Source organism: Acinonyx jubatus, chromosome A1 (genome assembly GCF_027475565.1).
Source record: "Acinonyx jubatus isolate Ajub_Pintada_27869175 chromosome A1, VMU_Ajub_asm_v1.0, whole genome shotgun sequence".
Lineage (NCBI taxonomy): Eukaryota > Metazoa > Chordata > Mammalia > Carnivora > Felidae > Acinonyx > Acinonyx jubatus.
Window position 1 is genome coordinate 66072966 of NC_069380.1, and position 22631 is coordinate 66095596.

General features: G+C 42.1%; 1 protein-coding gene across 2 annotated transcripts in view; it reads right to left on the bottom strand.

Annotated features, from left to right (window-relative positions):
* ABCC4 (ATP binding cassette subfamily C member 4) overlaps positions 1 to 22631 on the bottom strand; it is a 370199-nt gene that overhangs the window by 264100 nt on the left and 83468 nt on the right. For both annotated transcript variants that reach the window (XM_053217139.1, XM_027065098.2), the window contains one exon: positions 3934 to 4112. The gene's annotated coding sequence lies outside the window, so the exon portion shown is untranslated. The remainder of the gene's footprint in view (positions 1 to 3933; positions 4113 to 22631) is intronic.

The window sequence follows — 22631 nt, forward strand, 5'->3', positions numbered from 1 at the left end:
GCTTCTGCTGAGTCCTTTTTTTTTTAAACTAAGATCTTTTGAAACCTCTTACCGTTATTTCCTGTACATGAACTAATATGGTATTTAGAAGGATTATGAGAACCAGTGTTAAATTATAGGGAGAAGACTAGATTTGGAACCAGGGGACCAGGCATACAGACTTTTCACTTATTACCTAAACTTCCTGACCCTTCTTTTCCCCAGGTCTAAAATGGGAATCAATATACCCCCCTCTTCCTGCTTCCTACAGAGTTATTGTGAGCCTCACAACTCATAACTGTACTTTGTAAAACCTAAGGCAACATATAAATAAAAGGGTTTTTTTTTCATTCATTTAACAAATGCTTAGTGAATGCCTTTTAAGTATATGACCACGAGGCCAGGCACAGAGCATGCAAAGCTCTACCTGCACATGTTTACTGATTTTTTTTAATATTTTTTTTTCATGTTTATTTATTTTTGAGAGAGAGACAGAAGTGTAAGCAGGGGAGGGGCAGAGAGAGCGGGAGACACAGAATCTGAAGCAGGCTCCAGGCTCTGAGGTGTCAGCACAGAGCCCAACGTGGGGCTCGAACCCACGAACCACCAGATCATGACTGAGCCACCCAGGCATCCCACATGTTCACTGATCTTAAATAAATAGTTCAGTACTGTAACTACATAGGCAGTAAGTGTCGGACAGGCTGTGGAGCAATCAAATTGCTGGCAGGGATGTAACATGGTACAGCCACAAAATTACCACCTTACCCAGAAAGTCCACCCCTGGTATCTGTTGGTTTGGAGCCATCCCAAGAGCTCCCTGGTGTAACCTGAAACTGTCCCCTGTACTTGGAGGGCAGAGAGAGACCGAAGACAGAGGCAGCCCATTCCAGTCGGTAGGTGGCAGTGTTCATAAACAAAGTGAACTTTTATACAGCTTGTCTTGAGTGGCAGCAAGAAAAATGGATCCCCACACCCACCAGTCAAATCTTAAATCTGTGAAGAGGCCTTAACTAGGTTCAGACACATATAACATGCAGATTCTCTCAATACCACATCACTATCTCAAGGCTGTGTCCTTGGGGCAGCCTCTGGGAGTGGGAGCCCACATTCCAAGGACAAGGAAGGGGGTGAGGAGACTCCAATGGCTGGGGTGCAGCTCATGGGTCAACTGATGGTCATGTCTTTTCAACGACATACCCCAGCACTGTCTACGTAAGATAAATGAAAACATGTCTGCACAATAAAAACTTAGACACAGGGGCACCTGCTGGCTCAGTCGGTAGAGCATACAATTCTTGATCTCAGGGTTGTAAGTTCAAGTCCAACACTGGGTATAGAGATTGCATAAAACTAAAAATCTTAAAAGTAAAAATAAATAAAAACTTAGACACAAATGTCAGGGGCACCTGAGTGACTCAGTCGGTTAAGCGTCCAACTTCAGCCCAGGTCATGATCTTGCAGTTTGTAGTTGGAGCCCCACATTGGGCTCTCTGCTATCAGCACAGGGCCCGCTTCGGGTCCTCTTCCCCTTCTCTCTCTGCCCCTCCCCTGCTCATTCTCTCTCTCAAAAATAAATAAATAAACTTAAAAAAAAAGTGTCATAGCAGCACTACTCATAAAAGCCAAAAGGTGTGTGTTGGTGTTGGGAGGAGTGAGAACCAAGTGTCCATCAACTCACCCACTGGTGAATGGATAAATAGAATGTGGTCTTACATCCAATGAAATATTATCTGGCATTTTATTAAAAGGAATGACATTGACATTTGCTATAACAGGCATGAACACTGAAAATATGCTGCATGAATGAAGTCAGTCATTGACTAGTGAGGAGCAAAGAACAAACATCTAGGGAGACATTCAATCTTTTTATACCTGATTTATTCCCAAACCTCAGAGACATGATGTATATTGTGCCTTTACAAGCTATAAATTACTAGATGGTCTTCAGGATCCCTCTCAAATATTCAAAGCATCAAGTGTTAAATTTGCAGTAGGTATAAGAGCTAATAATGCAGTACTAAGCTGGTTCAGCTAAGACAGTGCTATTCTTCAAACATTTTTCTCCCAAGACATATGGAACAAATGGCATTCACAATTTAAACGTACTCCAATGGGTTGAGCACAAATGCTCCATCAGTACACCTTCTAGTAAGTCTTCACCTCCATATCCTTAGGGATGGGCACCGACTCAAATGTAGCAGCCAATGGCCAGAGGGGCCACGGCCATGGCCAGAGGGGCAGGCCCAGAAACAGGCTCATGGCCCAAGCCAGCCAACTGGCTTTCTTTCTTGAGAATTTATTTTTGCTGGAGCTACAAAGGGAAAACCTCCCTTTCCTTTCTGATCAGGGAGTTGTAAAGATATGACCCATAACTGCTGGTGGCCATGTCTCCCATGTATGCGAAGCAGCCTGAAAGAATACAGCAGGTACCCAATGGAAAGTCATGCAATCAACAACTATTTAGTAAACACCTACTGTACCAAGAACGGTTCCAGGAAGGAAGGATACGTAAGAACAAGATGAGTAATACAAGAGAGAGTCTTGGTGGTAACAGATCTCTGCGGATCCTGAAGCTGAGAGGATCCCTACTTAGATTGTGTGACGTTCCATAGCAGGACCTAGGACTCTCCAGTTCATATCCTCTGTGCCCATCTCCAGGTCTATAGCAGATAACTGCGTACTTGCAACTCCCTGCTTAAGGGTCTTTTTCTGGCTATGGAAGGACATTGGGCCCATACGCAAGGCAAGCCAAAAGCCTGTAATCAACCCTCAACCAGTGATGGGGAGCTGTAGATGAATGCCCAATCTCCTTGTCTACGGCTACAATAATTGTCTCCCAGTGCTCCCCAGCAGGATGGAGCCCAGCTGCCTAAGCAGTAACTTGCAAGCTAATACACCCTTTGTTTCTTCCTTCCTTTCTCTGTCTCACTTCTCCACTCCCTGCAAATGTTGTCCTGGGATCACCTCCAAAATAAACTACATCCACTCAAATCCTCATCTCGGTGTACTACTATGAGAACCCAAATGAAGACAAATGGGAAGGAAATATCCTTCCCATTACTGAAAATTCTATTCATCGTCTTGCACCCCCAAAATCCTAACAAGTACTATAAACTCTGGGTTGTTCAAAGGAGCAACACTATTCACATGAGGATTTTGAAGACTTAAAATGCGTGTGGTCCAAATTGAGATATGCTATAAGGGTAAAAAACACACACTGGATTTCAAACACAATACAAAAACATATGTTAATGTCTCAGTGACTTTTTACATTGATTACATATTGTAATGGTAGTATTTTGGACACACTGGTTTAAAAATATCTTGCTAATATTGATTTCAACTTCACATGTTCCTTTTTAAAGTAACTACTAAAAAACATAAAATTACAGCTGTGGCTTCACTGTATATTTCTTTAAATATATTCTTTTTTTTTTCCTTGAATGTCTATTTAGTTTTGAGAGAGAATGAGAGAGCGCGAGTAGAGAGGCAGAGAGAGGAGACACAGGATCTGAAGCAGGCTCCAGGCTCCAAGCTATCATCTGTCCACTGTCCACTGTCAGCACAGAGCTCAAAGCAGGGCTCGAAACCGCAAACCGTGAGATCATGACCTGAGCCGAAGTCAGACACTTAACAGACTGAGCCACCCAGGTGCCCCCTCAGTGTATATTTCTGTGAACAGCATTGCTGTAATCAATGGATAGCCTCGAACACCACTAATTTCTTTCCCACTCAAGAAAGCAAGCAAATAAGATTCGTGTTACTATACAAGTGACCTTGAACATGCTCTAGTTCATAAAAAGAGGTCATCCTTAGGTTTCAGAACTTCCTTAATAGTAGTGAAGTACTTGTGTCACTTCCCATTGGATCTTAGTCATTTCTACGTTATGACGCTATCGTAAAGAGTTAAACAATTAAAACATCCACAAAGCCTGGTTCAATATATTTTACCTGGTCTTCCTTTAAGATGTGATAATAATATCGAAAGTTCAAGTTATTTTGCTTTCAGTCGTTTGGAAAACCAATCCATTATCGAGATTTGTTGTCCAGAAACTGCTAAAAGTTGATCAAGATGTCTTCAGAAAAAGATACACCTAAAAAGACGAAATCCCTACTTCCAGCCTTGCAATCTAGAAAAAGAATGGGTAAAAAGTAACTTATACCAAAATTATACAAATAATAAATATAAATATGTAAATACATCTGTTCTCACCTATCAAACTAGCAAAGGTTTTTTTATTTTTCAAATTAGCAAAGATTTTTTTAAAAAAACAATGTACCCCATGTTAATGAAGGCAAAACATAAGAGGCACTGTATGTAGTATACTATTGGCAAAAGGTAAATTAGAATAGCCTTTTTCTTTTCTTTTTTTTTATTTTTAAAAAATTAAAAAAAAATTTTAATGTTTATTTTTGAGAGAGAGAGAGAGAGAGAGAGAGAGCATGCAAAGCTGAGGAGGGCAGAGAGAGAGGGAGACAGAGGATCAGAAGCAGGCTCTGTTCTGACAATGCAGGGTTTGAATTCATGAACTGTTGAGATCACGACCTGAGCTAAAATCTGATGCTTAACCCGCTAAGCCACCCAGGCACCCCTCAAATGGCCTTTTTAGAAAACATTTGGCAATACTTACATTTGAGATACATTTGAGATCCTTAAAAATATTCATCCTCGTGATTCAGTAATTCTACTTATAGGAATTCCATTTATAGGATTATTAAGGGGAAAAGTACTGGGGCGCCCCCCTCTCTCTCTCTCTCAAATATAAATAAACAAACAAACAAATAAATGGAAAGTACAGATGATAATTTATGTACAGATTTCTTTATGTATAAATATGTTTATCAGAGCAGTGCTTCTTATAATAGGATTTAGAAACAGCTAAAAGCCCAGCAAAGGCAGAATGTTTAAGTACATCATGACTCACTTTTAAACAAGTACTTTTTGAACACCTACCATACATCAGATTCCCTTCAAAACGCTGAGGGTCAATAGTGGGAAATAGACAGTAAACTATAAAAGACAGTAAGTAAGTAAATGAGCGAACAAGATAATTTCAGGTTTGGTGAGGACGATGTAGGAAAATAGGATGTGAAAGGGAGTGCTTAAAGGTGCTGGCCAGCTGATTTAAATTACCTAGTGAGGAATGCTACTCAGAAGATAGGCTTGAACTGAAACAAGGAGCCAGCCTGTGTAAATCTGGGAGCAAAACACCAAAAATTCCAAAATTAAAAATCCATGGCATTATATAGTGTAACTTAGGGGGAGAGTGTAGCTTTAAAAAAAAAAAAAAATGACAAAGAGAAGTCCTCCCAGGTCTGTAAGAGAGAGAAGGACTCACAGTCAACCACTTTTCCCAAGAGTGAGGAGGCAGACAGGTGAATCCTGGAACCCCAGGACCCCTGGCCTGGAGGGACCAGCTGAACTGTAGCTGATGAATTGCTGGAGGCTCAGTGTGAACAAGTCTGAAAGTTAAAAAGTCTGGGGGAACCCAGTCACGGAGGGACGCCCACAATATCGTGACATTTACTTCCCAGAGCTTTATCAAGTTCCCACAGTTGGTATCAGAGAGGCTTCCTGCAGGGGGGAGGGGAAAGGAACCATTTTGAAATATGCCAGAACACTCAAACCTTAACAAGGCCTTGCCTATAAAAGAAACAAAGATCAGAGTTACGTCCAACTTCTCCTCAGAAACCACACAAGAGAGTGGAGTGAAAATTTTAAGTGCAGAGGGAAACAACAACAACAACCACCTAGAGTTCTATACCCTGCGCACTGATCTTTTGGGAGTGAAGAAAAAATACAGACTTTCTCAGAAAAACAAAAATCGGGGGATTATTTTGCCAGTAGACCTGCCTTGCAAAAAAATATTAAAAGAAGTTCTTTAGAGAGAAGGAAAATAATGTAGGTCAGAGATTCAGATCTATGTAAAGAAACAGCATGGAAGGAGTAAGGGAAGGGACAATCATGCAAGGGGAACCAATAAAATGGTATTGAGAGCTTGAAATCATGACCAGAATGGAAGCAGAACTTTCAAAAGGCCTATTTTTTTTTTAAGATTTTATTTTTAAGCAATTTTTATGTTTAAGTAATCTCTACACCCAACCTTGGGTTTAAACTCACAACCCTGGGGCGCCTGGGTGACTCAGTCGGTTGAGTGGCCGACTTCGGCTCAGGTCATGATCTCGCAGTCCGTGAGGTCGAGCCCCGCGTGGGGCTCTGTGCTGACGGCTCAGAGCCTGGATCCTGTTTCAGATTCTGTGTCTCCCTCTCTCTGACCCTCCCCCGTTCATGCTTTGTCTCTCTCTGTCTCAAAAATAAATAAACGTTAAAAAAAAAGAATTTTAAACTCACAACCCTAAGAACAAGAGTCACACACTTTTTAGGGCGCCTGGGTAGCTCAGTCGGTTGGGCATCCCACTTCGGCTCAGGTCATGATCTCACAGCCAGTTAGTTAGAGCCCCACATCAGGCTCTGTACTGACACCTCAGAGCCTGGAGTCTGCTTCGGATTCTGTGTCTCCCCTGTCTCTGCCCCTTCCCTGCTCTCTCTCTCTCTCTCAAAAATGATAAACATTAAAAAAAAAAAAAAAAAAAGAGTCGATACTTTTCTAACTGAGCCAGCCAGGCACCCACAAAAGGTGTATCTTAGGAGTAGGGATAAAAGCAGCAGAGAAGTGGTGAGGGACTATAGCAGAGAGGGTTATACTCTACCTGTTTCTCATCCTTTACTTCTCTTTTGTGGTAACCACATGCTATCACCTCATCTATGGATTCAGGACCAGCCAGCTATTTGACTTGTATATTGATTCATTTTCATTGCACTAATGGCTAATACCTTTTATTGACTCAATTGTAGATTCTTTCTGGATTCCTAACATTTGACCATTTGACTGTGCCTGAGCCCCCGTGACTAAGGTGGATTTTTGGTTTTTTGGTTTTTTGTTTACTTCCTGCAGTGGGTTTCACCAGATTCTTCCTGGTAATGGGTATTTTACCACTGCCCACAGTCTACAAGAAGGAGGAAACAAGATAAGACAGTAGTTTTGGATAAGAAACAAGTGAAAAAGGGCAGCTGGCCTTCAGCCCAAAGCTCTGCTAAGAAAGCTGATATGTCACCTCTTCAAATGAGCTGGTCTCTAAGGACACATTTAACCCCATGTCATGTATCTATGCAAAGTTCAGAGTCACACGATGTGCTTCAGCTTGCTAGTACCCAGTAAGTGATACCACTCTCTCTAAACTGAGACCAAATTCTGGACCAGAAGTTTCACCAACTGGGGTGTCTGTGTGTAATTTTTCATTTTTCAACAGCCAGACTACTTAAGTCTTTACTTGTCAATCAAAACAGACAGGCAGGCTCTTTCTAGCACACATCTGTGTGTCCTATGGAACCTCAACCTTTACTCTGCTACCCTAACACCATCACTTTTCTTATTTCAAATTCAGACTTTCATCCAGCAACTGAATATCAAGGTCACCATCCATCTCTGCCTACCAACCTGTTTCATTTCTGTAAAACAACCGGTTATGCACTATAAATAAAGCACTTGTTTACAGATCCATTTGAGTGTTTTATTATATTTTCCTGGATTGTTTTAAATAAATAAGAAAATTAATATGCAAACATCAACTCGCAATAATGCAATTAAGGCAAAGATGGAGAGAGCATGAAGTGGACCAGGGGAGGTGCTTCTTCAGTTTGGTCTGTATACATATTGGAAAGAAACTGGTTGAGCAATTCTGAAGGACAAGACTTTTTTTTTTAATTTGTGTAATACTTACAGCAGCTTTATTCATAACTGCCCAAACTTGGAAGCAACCAAGATGTCCTTCAATAAGCGAATGGATAAATCATGGGGGGATGGGTGGGGGAGGGGTGAATAGGTGGAGCACAGTGAAAATGCTCTGTATGACACCATAACGATAGAGACATCATTACAGAATTGTCCAAACCCATAGAATTCACAACACCAAGAATCAACCCTCTTATAAACTGTAGACTTTGCCTGATCATACTGCCTCAGTGTAGTTTAATCAATTGTAACAAATGGACCCACTCTACTTCGGGATGTTGGGAGGGGGGGAAATCTATGGATGTGCAGGCAGCAGGGGGCGTACAGGAAATCTCTGTACCTTCCGCTCAAAAAAAGAAAAGAAAAAGTCTATGAAATACTGATAAAATACTGGTGAAGATTATATATCTAAAAGGTGAAGGGTAATAATAGAGGAAATGGAGAGGTTTTTTTTTATAATTTATAGATTAATATTCCACATTAATAAAGTATCCCAATGATCCCTTAGAGAAATTCACAGACTTATACATCATCTGATAGAGATACAGCTTTCCTTGACTCAATCAAGAAAATTGGGTGGCTCAGTTGGTTAAGTGTCTGATGATTGATTTCAGCTCAGGTCACGATCTCATAGTTCGCGAGACTGAGCCCTGCATTGGGCTCTGTGCTACCAGTACCGAATCTGCTTGGGATTCTCTCTCTCTCAATCTCTCTCTCTCTGCCCCTCCCCCATGCTCTCTCTCTCAAAATAAGTAACTAAACTTAAAAAAAAAAAAAGAAAATTAGAAAGCCAGACATAGCCTTTCTCCTGTCAATTTTTTAAAAATAATTTATGAGGGCACCTGGGTGGCTCAGTCAGTTAAGCGTCTGACTTCAGCTCAGGTCACGATCTCGCGGTCCGTGAGTTCAAGCCCCGCATCAGGCTCTGGGCTGATGGCTCAGAGCCTGGAGCCGGCTTCCGATTCTGTGTCTCCCTCTCTCTCTGCCCCTCCCCCATTCATGCTCTGTCTCTCTCTGTCTCAAAAATAAACGTTAAAAAAAATTAAAAAAATAATAATTTATGAAATACTACCAAAGTTATCATTATAATCTCCTTCCCAACCCTTGGCGATTTAAATCAGTGGGTCTGTTTTCTCTTCATTAATTTTTTTTCTGTTTGTTAAATATGGCTTCAGTTAAACTAAGAGAAATAGAATTTGAAGAAACACATTTGTGAAATTAATTTGCACTGCATATTATTAATGTTCAGTCATTATTTTGGATATTCAGATACATTGTAGGACATTCAGGGATTTTAAAAAAGCTGGAGTTGTATGCAAACCAATTTGACAATAAATTTCATATATTTTTAAAAAAAAAGCTGGAGTACTTTCAATACATAAAGAAATTTTGGAATTCTTTTCTGTTTTCTAACAAGAGACTTCCCCTCATCCCCTCTGGTTATTCTACTTTCAATTGCACTCTGGGGGAGCGACCCACTTCAGCTCAGGTCATGATCTCATGGTTCCTGAGTTCAGCCCCGTGTTGGGCTCTGTACAGACAGCTCAGAGCCTGGAGCCTGCTTTGGATTCTGTGTCTCCCTAGTTCTCTGATCTCCCCCACTCGCACTCTGTCTCTCTCTCAAAAATAAATAAACATTAAGTTTTTCAATTGCACTCTGGGGGAAGCTGTTTGTATGAAAGCAGCAAACTGCATCTAACTGAAATGCATGTTTCATGCCCTCACAGGGTTTCCAATCTGTGTCTGTGATTCCCATTCTTGGAGTCACATCTTTGGGTTAAGGCTTTTATTATAAGGTGGATGACAGAAATGAAGTCCATCAGGTTTCGATATTAAAACAAAAAAATGTTAATTTTGAAGGGCACTTTTCTAAACTGTATTGCTAATGCTCTTCTACCCTTAAGGTATGCAAAATGGAATGACAACTGTTATTATTTGGTCTCATTACCAGCATATATTATTATGCCATTTGATACAGTACTCTTAAGGTGTAATGAAACACAGGGATAGGGGTTTATGGATTTCCTTACATATACTTAATAATGGCCATTTAACTCTTTAAAGTTTCATGTCTGTTTTTCTTATATTTTTATTCCTTCTCCTGTTTCTAATAATATTTCACTTTTCACTATTTTTAAGGTACAGTTTAATAGGCTTGAAGTAAGGATCTGAGGATCTCTCCTAGGAATAATTATTAGTTTGGGCATATAATTTTGGCAACTTAGGTGCCTCTTGTCTTCAGTTGTCCTCTGTGAGATGAAATTGCCTGAAGAATGACAGCTGGAAGGGGAGCCTGGGTGGCTGAGCGTCTGACTTTGGCTCAAGTCATGATCTCGCGATTTGTGAGTTCGAGCCCTGCGTGGGGCTCTGTGCTGACAACTCAGAGCCTGGAGCCTGCTTTGGATTCTGTGTCTCCCTCCCTCTCTGCCCCTCCCCCACTCATGCTCTGTCTGTCTTCAAAAATAAACCTAAAAAAAAGAAAGGAATGACAGCTGGAGAAGTGAATGTCATCATGTGCTTTGGTTTACAAATGGCTTACGTGTTCCTAAACAATTTGTATAAGTTTCCTCTTAATTTTTTTAATGTTTGTTTGTTTGTTTGTTTATGTATTTTGAGAGAGCTAGAGCAGAGAGAGCACACATGCAAGCAGGGGAGGGAGAGAGAGAGAGAGGGAGAGAGAAAATCTCAAGCAGGCTCCATGCTGACAACATGCACGGAGCCTGACATGGGGCTTGATCCCACACACTGTGAGATCATGACCTGAGCCCAAATCAAGAGTTGGACGCTTAACCAACTGAGTCACCCAGGCACCCGTTTCCTCTTTAAATATAAAACATTTCAAGAATACTAAAAATAATCCCCAAAATGTTACTTTAAAAATGTACACATATCCCAAGATTATATGAAATGTTGACATCTGGGGGCTCCTGGGTGGCTCAGTCGGTTAAGCATCCGACTTCAGCTCAGGTCATGATCTCACGGGTTTGTGGGTTCGAGCCCCACGCCAGGCTCTGTGCTGACAGCTCAGAGCCTGGAGCCTGCTTTGGATTCTGTTGTCTCCCTCTCTCTCTCTGCCCCTCCCCCACTCACACTCTGTCTCTGTCTCTCTCTCAAAAATAAAATAAAAACATAAAAAGAAAACTTTTTTAATGTTGACATTTGCTAGATTTACTTAAGAATGTTTGTTAACGAAATAAGATGAGAACAACCCCAAAAATTAACAAAGCAAGAGAAGCGGAAGACCGAGCCCTGAGGCTCTCCAACATTTCCAGATAGAGAACCCACCCAAGGAGACAGATGGGGGCAAAAATGTAGTCACAGACACAAAGGGAGTGTTTCTAGAAGGAAAGTCTGCATCCCATGCTTCTGAAAGGCTAGTAAATTGAAGACAGAAGAGTAATGATGAGATTTGGGGTTTTGGGTAAATTAAAGCAGTATTTCAAAGAGAGGGCGATAGAAACCCTATAAAAATGTACTGAAGAAGGAAAGGCACGAGAAGGTATGGAGACAATGATTATCCAGAACTCCTTTGAGAAATTTTACCCTTAGGAGGAACAGAAAAGAAATAATTACAGGAGTGTAATCCCTGAGAAGGCATTCATCCAGCATCTAGACTATTCTACAGCCGGTCTTTAATACCATGGTGTGGTGGATGCTGCCAGCACCTGCCCTTCAGCCCTGGGCCTGACTTCCTGCAGCTCTGCCGGAGGGCTTTCTCCAACACCACCGTCTGCTCTACCCAAGTACAAGGCAGGCCAGGAATGCCAGGGGATTCATGTCTCCCTCTGCTCTCTTCCCCAGAAGCCTTCAATCAATAGGCCGATAGGAGCTGGTATGCGATGTTAACCTTAAAAATAAAACTGCCAGTTATTTCCCCGGGGTGGGGGGGAGAGTTTATTTGGGAATAGCAGAGAGTTGCAACCTGGGACAAGCAAGCTACAGCAAAACGGCAGGCAAGTCCCCCAAACAAAGGAGAAAAAGTTTAGAGAAAAAAACGGGAAGTGGGGAGGAGCTGTTAGACAGGAAAAGTCCATTAGGGTAAACTGGGAGTTAGAAGTACAGTGGCTTCTCATTGGCTGATCTGTGACAGTTTCTCATTGGCTGGACTGTTGCCAAGGGAAGAGGAAAACCTTTCTTCCTCCTGAAGGGGTAGTAAAATAGTATCCAGTGCAAGGTGGGTCTCATCCCGTGGGGTCGGCTATGAACAAGGAGTGATAGGGCATGCGCACTCCCCCTGCCTGTCCTCCCAAGTCCATTTCTAAACAAAATTTCCTTTTATTAATGTTCACATTTCCCACTTTTAATCAAGATCTTTCTTTGAACGCCTGTCTAATCAGTAGTCAAGTTCTTTATATTTAGTGGTTTTGTCCCTCAGTGCCAGGAAGGACCTTTCCTGGTTTTCCTGTCCTATGTCAAAGTCCATAGCTGTTGGAAACCACTTAAGGCCACATTTGAATAACAAGGAAGGGTTGGAGGGAGGAACTCTCAGGCACTTCCCATCTAAAGTCTAGATCTTCTCAAGGTCATAAGAGTTTGAGATCATCTCTAAGTGTTGAGCCAGCATCCCCTTATAGGGTACATTTTTTTTACAAGTTTGATGACAAAATACAAAGCTTAAGTAATTATATGTAAAAACAGAAGAAGTAGCATAATTCCAAATTGTATGACGGATGGTTCTAAAACAAGACTCTAGGGCTGAAAGTAGCCAACTGAAGTATTTATTCTGACAGGGGAGAAAAATTCTCCTTCTGAAGGCAAACCATAGTCATGCATGCCTCCTGGAAGTCTCTGCTTAAAGCAGCCATGAAAGCATAATAGTGAATACTGCAAGACAACACTGAAGGAAGAACACAAGTCCATCTGGGGAGAAGCAGTCCAGGTATAAATGGGAAGCAACAGCTGATGAACTTTTTGCAAAAGAGCAGAACATCTTAAAATGTCAAAGACATCTTAAAGCAGTATTGTTATCTCAAAATAACTGTTTGGAACTAAAAATGTTATTGATAATACAGCCTGTAGGGTTGCAAATTCAGAGACCATGAACTTGGATAAGAATCCAAAGTGAGTTAACAGTTCGAATGAAAGAAGACTTTTGTGAATTCTGGACCTTCTAACCCTTCAGAAAAAGCAAGTGAAAAATTAATTTGTCCCAGGATCACCAGGATCCTTAAAGGCCATAATCAGAAGATTTCCCCCTTTCACAAGGGCTTGGGAAATGCCGACAGAGGCACTGTCTTCCCACAAGAGAGAGAGAGAAAGAAGCAACAGTGAGAAAAAAAGTATACAGGCCTGGTCTGGACATCTTGGGGAAGTGGTCTTGTCAGATGTCACCGGCTTCAATTCTGGTAAATCTTTATCTTCAGGATAAACTATTGGTCTACTGACAAAATGATAGTCAATATTGGTGGGGAAATATTGGTGGAAGATTCTGCCACAATGAGGATGGCACCTGTTCCAATAGGAACAAATAATCAGTGTCTCTGGGCTCAGCTATAGAGCTGTCAAAAATGGAACAAATAGGGGCACCTGGCTGGCTCAGTCAGTAGAGCATGTGACTCTTGATTTAAGAGTTGTGTTTGAGCCCCACATTGGGTATAGAGATTACTTAAAAATAAAATCTTTAGGGGTGCCTGGGTGACTCAGTCGGTTGGGTCCAACCATTGATTTTGGCTTAGGTCATGATCTCACAGCTTGTGAGATCAAACCCGCATTGGGCTCTGCACTGACAGTGTGGAGCCTGCTTGGGATTCTGTCTCTCCACCCCTCCCTCACTTGTGCGCGCACACACACACACACACACACACACACACACACACACACACTTTCTCTCTCTCTCTCAAAATAAACTTTAAAATAAACCAAATATCTTTTAAAGATAGAACAAATAAAAGATGTCAAAGGACCATTTAATTTACCTAGTTGGCTATTTTGATGATTATGATCGAATTTTAGCATTATTCCCCCTTTGGGGAAAAGAAAATTCCAGCATGATTCTTTTCTAAGAAATCTTAGCCCAATAAATGAATAGAGGCAGAGGAACTACAAGGATAAGGTGTATAACTCTCAAAGGGCCAGACAAAAGGGAACGGGTTCAGACAGAAATCCGTTGAGGTTTGAGACCCCTGCTATGGGAACTGTTTCAGTAACTCCAAGGCAGGGGCTGCTTTATAGCGGTAGGGTTGGGCATGGAGTGTGGCTGGAGAGTCATTCCCAGTCCGGAGTAGTTCCTTGGGGCCAGTTAGAGGGGAGGATTGGGAAGAGGCCCTGAAGCTCCTCAGAGCCCAGATACCGGGCATTAGAAACACACTGGACTCAATGGAAAACTGAAGGTGCGTAGAGTACTTACATTTGTAATAATCTTTTTACCAATGCCCTGGCTCTTTCCAGCGACAGCAGGCACTAGATGGGTTTTTGTTGTTGTTTCATTTGGATGTGAGGGAGCTGGTTTGCCAAATTAACTAAATGTTTAGTGAATAGTTTCCCATTCCAACCTGGTCCTTTTAACTAAAGGAGAAAGATCTGGGTTGAGTCCATTAATAAACAGAGTTAAATGCTGCCTGGTGGATTCAACCTCTAAAGGAAGACCTGAACTTTCTTAGGAGACAACTTGGAGTCGATTTTCAGTCATGAATGTGTTCATCAGGGTTTTGTGTGTCAGCCTGAATTTTGTTCTAATCAACAGGCTTAGGAAAAGCTACTGTAATTGCTCAGTGGAGATTTCCAGTAAGCATTCTAGCATCCTGCCAAAAGTTAGGAGTCTGTTTCTCTAAATCCCTTTCAGGTTGTTCCCACTGGGCTAGTTTCATCCAATATTTGGTCTGGCCCTCACCAACAAGCATGTGGACTAATTAACATGAATCTTGAGAAGCCAGTTGCTAACTTTAAACAACTATGCTAAAGTCTTCAGCAAATTTATGGGATTCCTCAGTTACTTTAGAAAACTCTCTAACTCAAAAACCGAGAACAAACTGAGGGCTGATGGGGGGTGGGAGGGAGGGGAGGGTGGGTGATGGGCATTGAAGAGGGCATCTTTTGGGATGAGCACTGGGTGTTGTATGGAAACCAATTTGACAATAAATTTCACATATTAAAAAAAAACAACTCTTAACTATGGATCTTAACTTGGCCTTAGTTCAGGGAACATAACAAATTTGGGGTTTCTTTAGATCCTCAGGAGACTTAACTTCAAAGAGGCAGTTTTAGTAGGTAAAGGAGAGGGGGGTGGGAGAGGTACAAAGGAAAAGGGGAAGTTCGGCAGAGACAACAGAGGAAAATGACACAGAGGCATGCATGACCACAAAGTGGTTGCAGACAAAGATAGGGGAGCGGGGCAAAGAGGCCTAGAAACCACTTTGACTCCTTTCAATTGTTTGTCTAAGTTAACTTAGCAAGAGTATTTTGCAGGGAGACAAACTTAGAATATTTGCAAATATTTGGAAGCCTCAAGGAACCATTTAAAATAGGCATCCCAGGGGTGCCTGGGTGGCTCAGCTGGTCAAACATCGGACTTCAACTCAGGTCCAGATCTCAGGGTTCGTGAGTTCCAGCCGTTGGGCTCTGTGTGGACAGCTCAGAGCCCGGACCCTGCTTCAAATTCTGTGTCTCCCTTTCTCTCTGCCCCTCCCCCACTCATGCTCTCTCTCATAAATAAACAAACATTAAAAAATTTTTTTTAGGTAGGCATCTCAGTTTTTCCCCCCTAGAAGCTGCATCTTTCCAATTTAATTTTGAGTAAAACAAGTTTGGGAGAGCAAAAGTTCCCCATAATGGCTACTGAAGTTCTAAATTATTTTTGGTTAAGTCAGTCTATTTAGTTATAAGTGTGTATGTGAAGCCACATAGTTTTTAAACATCAAACCAGACGCCGGAGTGAGGGTGTGGAGGGACGTGGGCTCAAAATATTTTGATGACTGGGATTCCATTTCTTGGAGGTTTTTCTCTAGATGAAAGAGAAAAATTCCTAAACAGCACGATTTCGACAGGAACAGCCTGGTTCCAGAAGGAATTAGACCAAAGTCCTGCATCGATCCAGGAGGAACCGTCCAGTTCCAAACAAGAGTAGGACAGAAGGCTAGCACTGTTCCAACAGGCAGAGGTTGATCCTAAAAAAAGAACTGGACCAAAGGCCAACGCAGTTCAAACTGGCACAATTCCAACAGGAACAATCCAATGGCAAAAAGGTGTCTGACTGAAGGCTAAATCAGTCCTCTCCGAGAGACCAAGCCTTAAAACAGATCTCACATAAAGTTTGGACGGCTCTAATACAAAGAACGGAGCTCAAAATCCAGGCGAGGACATACCCTCCAACTCCAGGTTTGGCGAAAGAGCGTGAACCCAACTAGATCTGTGGGGGGCGCCACCTATTTGGCTCACCTCCGAAGTTGCTGGGGGTCTTCTCTGGATCCCACCTCTCATCACCAAGTAATGTTAACCTTAAAAAGAAAACTGCCAATTATTTTACCAGCAAAAAAAATGGGTTCCTGCAGGAAGAGCAGAGAATTACCGTCAGGTTCAAGCATACTAGAGAGCAAGTCCCCAGAACAAAGGAGAGGAAAGCTCTCCTACAGAGGAAAGGGGGTGGGGGAGAGTTGGGAGGAGTTGTTGCAAACCGAAAGTCTACTGGAGTGAACTGGGAGAAGTATAGAAGCTTCTCATTGGCTGAGTTGTGACAGTTTCTCATTGGCTGGGCTGTTGCTGGGGGAGGAGGAAAGTCTTTCCCCCTCCTGTTGGGGCAATAAAATAGTACCAGTGCAAGGTGGGTCTCTTCTGTTGGGTCTGCCATTGGCAAGGAATGGTAGGACACGCGCGCTCCCTCGGCCTTCCAACTCCACCCTAAATGAAGTTCCCTTGCATTAATTTTCACAACAAATACCCGCAATGCCCAGGTTTGTGTCCCACACTGTCTCCTAAAGTTCCCCAGCAGGATTATGCACCAGTAGCCCATACCGGAAATGTGCTTGATAGCGCGTCTTTATTCCCTTTCCTGTGTCACTTGGCACTCAATTACCATTGCTTCCTGGGCTCACCTCCCAAAAAACTTCTTTACATTCAAATTCCTGTCTTAGAGTTTGTTTTAGGGACCCAAACTAAGACAACAGAAAATAATCATATAATGACATGAATGCATCAGAAGAAAATATTACATAATGATAACAGTAATTATTTCTATATTGTGGAATTATGGGTGATTAAAAACTAAAACAAATCTTTTTACCGGCAAGAAAAAAACATTTTTTAAATGTTTTATTTATTTTTTGAGAGAGAGAGAGAGTGAGAGAGAGAGAGAAAGAGAGAGAGAGAAGAGAGAGCGGGGGAGGGGCAGAGAGAGGCGGACAGAGGATCAAAGCAGGCTCTGCGCTGACAGGCTGACAGCAGTGAGCCGGATGTGGGGCTTGAACTCACAAACCCTGAGATCATAACCTGAGCCAAAGTCTGATACTTAACCAACTGAGCCACCCAGGTGCCCCAAGGGAAAAAATATTTTTTTTTAATTTTTAAAAAAAGTTTCTTTTGAGAGAGACAGAAACAGTGTGAGTGGGGAGGGGCGGGGGTGGGTGGGGGGATCCCCAGCAGGCTCTGCGCTGGTGTTAACAGAAGGGTGGGAGAGAGGCTGGTCCTGGTCTCACGGAGTCGAAGAATGAGTCTCGCTGACGACAGAAAGTGAGCAAAGCGATCGAGTTTATTGAGGGAAAGGATAAAGCTTTCAAGAGTGAGAGGGGTCCCCACTGGGTAGCCGCTGAGGATTTCTGTCCCTGACTTTTTATTGGGACCTCATCAGAAAGTTCGCGAGACTTCACACATGACACCTAGCTCGGGCAGGTCCGGAACACACTTGTCGTCTCCTCTTCTTCCCCAAACTCTGCTGCCACTGAGGATTCCTCAGCCCCCTACTTGCAGCTGCAGCTGCCTCCCTGAAAGCCCCTTATATTTCCCTGCCTAACGTTACCCCTTTCCCTGCTCACTGGCAGCGCAGAGCCCGATGTGGGACTTGAACCCACGAAACCTTGAGATCGTGAGACCTGAGCGAAACCGAGAGTCGGAAACTTAACCAAATGGGCCATCCGGGTGCCCCCCCCCCAAGAAAAAAAAATTTATTTAAGAAGTGCTGTTAGGGGCGCCCGGGTGGCTCAGTCGGTTAAGCGTCCGACTTGGGCTCAGGTCACGATCTCACGGTCCGTGAGTTCGAGCCCCGCGTCGGGCTCTGGGCTGATGGCTCAGAGCCTGGAGCCTGTTTCGGATTCTGTGTCTCCCTCTCTCTCTGCCCCTCCCCCGTTCATGCTCTGTCTCTCTCTGTCCCAAAAATAAATAAACGTTAAAAAAAATTTAAAAAAAAAAAGTGCTGTTAGTATCATCTACAGATTAGCAGAGGTTTCACGAATTTTGGAAGTCAGCCTTGAAAGAGCAAAACCTGGTTAGTAAATAAAACCGTCACCACGTCAGCTTTCTCAGCAACTAGTAGCAGATATACCAATATCCACATGAAAAACACACTAAAAATCCAAGCTTCCAAGAAATTTAGAATCATCTAGAATTATGCTTCAGACCAAATGTTATATCATATAAGACAATTGCTTGGCAAAGCATGATATTTTTCATTCACGAATGAAACAACAGCTACCGTTCATTGAATGTGTAACTGTACTACCCTTTTATCATCTAAGTCCTCGCAAGACTACTGTGAGGTCTGATTATTCTTTCTTTACAGATAATAAAGTTCAGACAAGTTGAAAGAATGGTGAAGTCAAGTCTCCACAATGGAGAAAAAAAAATAAGATTTGAACCCAAATATCAACCCCCCATAGCCCATCGGCTGCCTCCCTCTCCATCCTCACCGATTATTTATTTTATTTTATTTTATTTTATTTTATTTTATTTTATTTTATTTTATTTTTTAATTTTTTTAACGTTTATTTATTTTTGAGACAGAGAGAGACAGAGCATGAACGGGGGAGGAGCAGAGAGAGAGGGAGACACAGAATCTGAAACAGGCTCAGGCTCTGAGCCATCAGCACAGAGCCCCACGCCGCACTGGAACTCACAGACCGCGAGATCATGACCTGAGCCAAAGTCGGACGCTTAACCGACCAAGCCACCCAGGCGCCCCCCCACCGATTATTTTAGAGTCAGAAACAGAAAGTTAAGGAATGGTCGGAATGGTCGCTGTGTCATCGTCTCTGACGTGCTTGCTGAAATTCAGAACCACAAAGCTGGACGCATCTGAAGACGGGCTGTAGAAGCGACAGTTGCCTCGGGCAGGTTGAAACGGGGTCAGCAGAAACGTGCTGGGTTGAACGATTGGAATGCTGTGCTCTCCAAAGCTCAGAGCACAGACGTAACGATGAGAACGGCAGAAAAAGCAACTTGTCCAGCAAAGACATGGTTTTTCAAAAATTGCCCAGGCCAAGAACACACAACTTGAAAGTCTATTTGAACCTCCAGGGCTAAAAATGCCACATGTTGCATAATTACCTAGAGTCGAATTAGCTACTTCGGTCACACTCACAGAGCAACAGCTTTATTTACCTATCAGCAGTATTTGCTGAATACATACACTCACTACTCTATTCACATGTAAAAAGTAAACTAATCTTCAGGAGATAAGGGAAAAGGAAACCTGTTGGTTCAATTTTCAGCCCTTCAAAAAAAAAAAAAAAAAAAAAACTAATACATGGGTATCAACACAAGAAGGAAACAAGTAACTCTGGGTTTTTTTCCCCATCTACGAAACCCATCTGAATATAAGTCAATATTTATAGGAAGAAAGTAAGTGCACTTGAAAGTGTTATTTTTGGGGGGCGCCTGGGTGGCACAGTCGGTTAAGCGTCCGACTTTAGCCAGGTCACGATCTCGCGGTCCGTGGGTTCGAGCCCCGCGTCAGGCTCTGGGCTGATGGCTCAGAGCCTGGAGCCTGTTTCCGATTCTGTGTTTCCCTCTCTCTCTGCCCCTCCCCCGTTCATGCTCTGTCTCTCTCTGTCCCACAAATAAATAAACGTTGAAAAAAAATTTTTTAAGGAAGTGTTATTTTTGGAATGAATAACAAAGTGTGGAATACTAATCAGCCTTAAAAAGGAAGAAAATTCCGACGCACGCAACAACATGGATGAGACTTGAAGACTGCATCAGGGCATACAACAAATATTGAATATAGACCAGAAAAGTGTCAGTCAAGACACATGACTGAGTTTGGATTGTACTGACACATTAATAATCTAATTTTACAGGGATAATATAAGAAATTTAAAATACTCTGCAGAGCTCTTTTTTCCTTTTAAGGGAGGTGGCCATAATTTCATGCTCTATGTGATTAATGATAATAAAATTTTAACAACAGCGATAGTAGAAACTATTGATTTAGTGCCTTGGGGCCAAACCTCCTGAGTGTGTGTTCATATATAGATACACACATATACATGTATTTACATGTATATAATTTTTAATCTTTGCAACAGTCTTGTGAAGCACATTTTAGTATCTCCATTTTATGAGTAAGGAAAGTAAGGAAACATTCTCTACGAGGGCAACCTAATCATGGAAACCAAATAAAGAAGCCAAGTGTGAACTTAAAAACATATCCCTTTGGCTTCACAGCCATACTTTTTCTAGTCTACCATATGGTTTCCATTGATGCTGCCCATATCTGTCTAGAAGCCAGGGGACAATAGCATTGGTGTTGTCCTTACTCCCCAAGTCGGGTCTGGATGAGATTATAGTGGCACTGACTGATGACAAGGGTACCCCCTGAGCAAAAGCAGGCTGTCCACATGTGTCCATACGGTGCTTTATTACATTTCATTTAAGTCTGTTAAATGGCAAAAAGATTTCAGTCCCATAACTTTCTAGCATATAATAAAAGCAAAATTTTCTTCACTCAGAGCTTTCCTAGACCTTTCCAAGATACTCAGTTCTAAGTTTAGGGAAGCAGAAGACAACAGGCCCTAAATGTCCTCTGCACCAAACAGAGCCTTGAAGTCTCAAGTGTTTAATCACCGAGCTTCAGTGTGTGTGCGTGTGTGTGTGTGTGTGTGTGAGAGAGAGAGAGACAGAGACAGAGACAGAGATAGAGACAGAGATGTACTAGGGAGGGGGACTGGCCTGCTCTCATGAAGGGACATATCAGAATAGGAACAGGGGTGCTTGGCACTATTTTCCCCCATTACATGCTCTGGTCATAGCACATGGAATTTTGAGTGTTTCAAGGGCTATGCCAATATTTGGGTGCACAAAATAATTATCAGCTTCAAAATTTCAAAAGAAAGCTATAATATTGAGATTTATAATTATTTAATTAAATATGTATACAACATAATCTGTGACAACACCATTCATTGTCAATTAAGATTTGTTGAAAGTAATCTCTACCCCTAATGTGGGACTCGAACTCACAACCCCAAGATCAAGAGTAGTGTGCTCCACTGACTGAGTTAGCCAGGCACCTGCCAGTTTTAGTATTTATAAATGTTTTGTTATTGAAACTGATTTGAATGGCCTCATTTTCTTACTGCATAGGAATTCCTAAACATATACACTATTTGTAGATATATCTATGGTGAGAGGTCTCAGAAAATAAATGAGTTACTTGTAGCCCCATAACTGCAAAGCAAAATCCTTTCAAAAATGATTCCAACAAAAAACATACTTTATGTAGGATGTGAGTGCATTTTGATATGTGATCTAATCTCAGGTGGGATCCAGCAAAGTATCCAGGGCCAACACTGACTCTGTGGGCATGCAACCTGTGTACAGGGTCCCGTGTTTGGAGGGCCCCAAAATTGTATAATGCTCTGTTGTTGTCATTTTGAGAGTCTTAATTTTTGAGCAGTGAACCCCACATTTTCATTTTGCACTGGGTTCTACAAATTATATAGCTGGTCTTGTCCAGAATTTAATAAGATTTTAAAACAGCCCTGGATAGGGGCACCTGGGTGGCTCAGTCGGTTAAGCATCCAACTCTTGATTTTGGCTCAGGTCATGATCTCACGCTTTTTTGAGTTCAAGCCCCACATGGAGCTCTGTGCTGACAGCATGGAGCCTGCCTGGGATTCTCTCTCTCTCCGCCTCTGTCTCTGCCCTTCCCCCACTCACACTATGTCTCTCTCTCTCTCTCAAAATAAGTAAACATTTAAAAAATTTAAAAAAGAAGAAGTCTCCTCTCTTATTAAAAAATAATAATAATAATAATAAAAAAAAAAAAAAACCAGCCCTGGACAGAGCTGTGTATTATTCTAAAACAATATAAAGCGGTTGCTGCCCTTTGCTTCAGTTTACTTTTAGGTCCTGGGCTTAATTTATTTGAAAAAATGGGGGCACCTGGGTGCCTCAGTCAGTTAAGCATCCAGCTTCAGCTCGGGTCATGATCTCACGGTTTGTGGGTTCAAGCCCCACGTTAGGCTCTGTGCTGACAGCCAGGAGCCTGGAGCCTGCTTCGGATTCTGTGTCTCCCTCTCTCTCTCTGTCCCTCCCCCAATCACACTCTGTCTCCGTCTCTCAAAAACAAAGTAATAAACATTTAAAAAGTAATAAATTAAAACAAATTTTTTTAACTCTATTAAACAGAGACACAGACCAACATGGAAACACATTGCAAACAGTACCAAGAATTTACAAAAAATAAAGGGCACTTCAAAATTAAATTCAGACTAAGCACTTCAAAAGGTATTGGAGGCCAAATTCCATCTAGGCTAGGAACCAAGAGTGAACAAACATTACCTCCACAAATTAAATTTTAAGTGGCTGCAGGACATTTTCATCTAGTTCAGATAAAGTTTTAAAATGATTGTATCTACGATCCATCAAAGTACTGTCTAGACAAAGGAAGGTATTTTCTGTTTGGGGAAGCCCGGAGAGGAAAAACCTTGG